Source organism: Bidens hawaiensis, unplaced genomic scaffold (genome assembly GCF_021521415.1).
Source record: "Bidens hawaiensis isolate Kalapana, Puna unplaced genomic scaffold, B.hawaiensis_p1.1 tig00011343_1, whole genome shotgun sequence".
NCBI lineage: Eukaryota > Viridiplantae > Streptophyta > Magnoliopsida > Asterales > Asteraceae > Bidens > Bidens hawaiensis.
Window position 1 is genome coordinate 787,332 of NW_027491883.1, and position 4,792 is coordinate 792,123.

The window sequence follows — 4,792 nt, forward strand, 5'->3', positions numbered from 1 at the left end:
AAACATCGTCGGGGAGTAGTACGAATATCGAGGTATGGCACGTCTATCGAGGAATCGGGGCACGGTTTTCGAGGTGGATCGTTGGCACGAATTTCGAGGTGTAGAGAGATGTTTAGAGAGAGGATTGAGAACTGATTTTGGTGTGGTTTATGAAGACCCCGGACCTGCTATTTATAGGCAAAATTTTGGATCCTATCGCGATACGCGATAGGCTCCTAGTCACCCATCGCGTAGCGCGATGTAGCTACGCACAGTCACAACGTAGGTCTGCCACGTGTTGCTACGTGGAAGACGGTGTGCCACGTGTTAACACGTGGCGGACGATGTGCCACGTGTTGCCACGTGTCGGGACACGTGGCGAGATGTGTGCCACGTGTGGACGCGTAGCAGTCTTGTGCCAGAGGTGTCAGGACACGTCATCGCGATACGCGATGACGTAGGTTCAACCAGCGATCGCGTATCACTGTTGACCCTTCCAGAAGGTTTGACCAAGCCCCTTCGCGATACGCGATTGCTTGTCCCTTGTCCCCATCGCGTAGCGCGATAGGACAAGAAAACAGATTTTTCATTTTTAACTTTGGAGTTTGAATTTGGCAGAATTAGTCCCTTAACATTGGAGAGTTGTCATTTTTGGCCCAAAATTCACGTGATGTTACACCAATAATCATAAGGATAATCACGAGAGTATAAACTTTACACGATGGCACAATGTCTTACCTTAATAGGCAGAGCTTTCGGATTCGTGTATATTTCTTTCGATCGAATATGATATTGTTACGATAACTCGGGTATTATACTATACTCTTAATATATATATATATATATATATATATATATATATATATATATATATATATATATATATGTATATTGTGTGTGAATTAAGAGAGAATGAAAAAGTTTGAGCAAGGAAGAATGTCCCGTTTGCTTCCTATTTATAGCTTATTTTGGACCCCTTCACGATACGCGATGGCCATAAATAGAAAGGCGTCGCGTATCGCGAAGAATCTCATAGCTAAGCCGAGTCAGCCCTAGGCCTGCTACGTGGCACGCCACGTGGCAGGCTACGTGTCCTCTGCGTAACCCCCACGTCGCGGTACGCGATGGGCAGCTATATCAGCTTATCGCGTATCGCTACGCCGCCATATATTTGGATAAGGTTACACTTCATCGCGCTACGCGATGAGACTAATCTAAACCCGTCGCGTATCGCGATGGAAGGATTTTTAAAAATCTTTATTCCTAGCAAAAATACTAAGGCGCGAAGTGCAAAGTGCGCCATCAAAGCGTCATATTGCGCTCATCCCGTGCGCGTGCGGGAAGTGCAAAGTGCGTCATCTAGGACCACTGGGTGTGATATGTGTTATAAGAACATTAACATAAGAATTTTTCTTTCTTATAAAGTGCTCACTAGTTTTTTAGTTTAGCGATGTGCGACAAGAATTTACAAACCTATTTATACTATGGTGATACCTTCTTCATTTCTTTCTTCCATCAATATGAGATGAAATTTCATTCACTTATCTCTTTATTCTTTATTTGTGGTTTGTTATAAAAACCGTCACATGCATGCTACATTACCGTATACATGTATACCATCTCAAAGGCTAAAGAAAAACTAGCATTTTGATTTAACTAAATCTTAATATATGTCCTAAACCTAGACAGATGCATGTGGGATGCTCACTTTTTGTGGTCAACATTAAAGTCAATGCTTATTCTCAAAATATCTATATCAACTTCTCAGGTTGAATATATTCGCATAAAAATATAACATGAACCCATGCTGTATGCCTCTGTATGCCACACTGTCTTTCCTCATCTTTTCCAATCATTCAATTCATCATAAAAAATTCCTTATACTCCTAACACCAAATTCTTTTAAGTATTTAAATATTAAAATAGTTGTTAGTTACAATAACGTTCTAGAAATTTTTATTTCAATATGAAAAAGAATCATGCAAAAAAGCAAATAAATAAAAGCAATTACATTATCGAATGCGGAACAAGACTGATAACAACTGAACTTGGGTTTTTCATATGTAACGTCTTTTTGATGTTTAGTACTTTTATTTATCGTCTTAGATGTTTCGTCTTAGATGTTTCCTTAAATTAAAATACATATCTTTTATATAACTTTGTGTTGTGTTTATCATCTGCTTTTATCTTTCTATTTTTTACGTATGTGAGATCTAAAGTTACTCATGTACCTATTGATGATTGACCAAACTAGTTGCCAATAAATTTTAGCTTAACTAAGACCAAGCGTAATGGCATGTTTTGGCCGGCGTTGTGGAGGATAACGCGGGGGTACCCCCGGCGTTTTGTTTTTTTTTTTTTGCTACGTTATAACTAAAACGCAGGTTTATGGCACACAAATAAAAAAAAGAACTGTTGGCCATGTTTACGTTAAGAGCCGTTGGTTTTTTTTTTAAAAAAAATTATATTAATTAAATTTATACTATAAAAACAAACCAAACTCATTTTTTAACATATTCCTTCAACTTCTATACCAATTATATCGTTTACACAAATATTTATATCATCATGTTTCCGAATAACAACCAAAATATTCTCGGTTTCGGTCAATATGTCCGTCAAGGCAACCAAAATCCACAACCGAACCAATCTACCGCCCCGACGCCAACCGTACCTGTCTCGCATATGATTGACCCGCAAATGGCCGCGTACATTGCATATTTACAAAACTCTATGCCAAATGCGGTGGCCGGTTTCCAAAACCCGACAGCAAACATTTTTGCCGTTTCGGGTTCCCAACCCGTCCCGGAGACCCCACCCGACGTCAAGTTCGTGCCGGAGACACAACCCGTCCCGGAGACCGTAGGCGGTTCGAGCCAACGCGGACGTCCGAGAAAACACGCAAAGAAACCCGTCGGCGAACCTCGGGTTAAAAAGACGGTGATAGCGTGGAGTATCGACGAGTGCGTACTATGTGCTCGTGCTTGGTGCGCGATATCGGAAGATGCCAAATGCGGTAGGTTTTTAAAATACATATATATTTTTTTAAATTTCTTAATAACAAACATTAAACTTGTAATGTTTTTATTTTTTTTATCGAACTATCAAAAAATGGGGGTATTTTGGCACAAAATTATAGAGTTGTTCCACGAGCTTGGCGGGGACTCACGTCGAGAAAAATATCCGTTACTGTCGAAATGGGGCGACATAAACACAAAACGCTTGGCTTTTCATACGGTTTTCTCTCGGATGAATCGAAATAGGAGTAGCGGTGTCTCGGACGCGAAAGTCATGGAAAACGCATTGACAGAGTATCAACATAAGGTCGGGGGGGGGGGGGGGCTTCAATTACTTTGGCATTTGGAAAGACCTATTGAGGTTTCACTCTAAATGGGGCATGGTGTTGGATGCCGAAGCCGAAGGTGGTCCGCGTAAAAAAAAGTCTAAAACATCGTTTTCGGTTGATCCAGACACGCCCCGTTCCGACGCTCGAAACTTCAACCTAAGCGATAATGACGCCGTGAATACTACCGAGATGCCTCGGCTGGGGGGTAGAAGAAGCAAGGCCAAGGGAAGGGGGAAAGGAGTCGCTTCGTCGTCGGCAACGGGTTCGAATCCCGAATTGGAAAGTCAATTCAAAGAAATGAACTCTCGACTCCAAGCTTTACACGACCTTGGAACCCAACGACTTCAAGTAAATTTGGACGCGTCAACCTATTTAGAAGGAATGAAATGGACAAAGACATCGAGGTTTTATCAAATGAGCTATCCGAAGACGACCCGATAGTCCAATCTCTAAAAGTCACTCGACGAGCGAAAATTTTAGAAAAATATAAATAAGTTTTAGTATTATTAGTATTATTTATGTATTTTTTTTAATTTGATGTATTTTTTTTTAATTTAGTTTTTATTTGAAAGTTATATGTATTTTTTAATTTTATGTTAATTTATTTAAATAATTTAGTATTTAAAAAAACAAATAAAATTAGTAATGATTGGGCGTCACGTGACGCATAATGTCTGGGGTTGGAAAGTTATGACTACAGCATGTTTTTGTAAAAAAACATAACTCTGACTGCGCGCCACGTGACGCATAAGCCTGGTAGTGGAGCTTTATGACTACACGTGATCTAACATTTGAGGAGAAACGAATAATTGTGTTGAATGCCATGTTGTTTCAAGTTCGAGTCTGAACGCAACCTAATTTTACCGCAGTGGGCCTTTGGGGCGGTAGGTTTTCCTCGTGACATGATATGGTGGGCTTGGGCTACGTGCTCAACGTTGTCTCTGACCGCGGACATATGATGTTGCCTTTTGTCATTTGGCTACCTTAGGTAACCAGACTTTATTCGTTGAGCGTTAAAAAATAAAAGACAAAATTACAAATTTCATCATTTACGTTTTTTTCACTACTTTTAGGTTTCATCGATCCTTAACGTTTAAAAACACTAACTCTATTAGTTTTTTAGATTGACTAATTACATGTGCAAAACGTATGAGGACCTGATAGTCTTTGAAAGATGATGGATTGAATTTGATTATATATAGAACATCAAACGGAAATGTGTAAATTAGGGTAATAAATGTAGGAGGAGACGGTATGATCAGTGACAGATTCAGAAACTTTAACAGTGGGCAAATACGGTCAATCTAAAACGGCTCAAGTCAAACTAAAATCGGGTCAAACCAAAACGGGTTAGATCAAAATAATTACATTAAATAAACCACGTATAAAATGTAAGCAATAAATTTCACTAAAACACAATAAACAAAGTACATATTATAATTGACAAAAACCTTTGCATAATTGTCA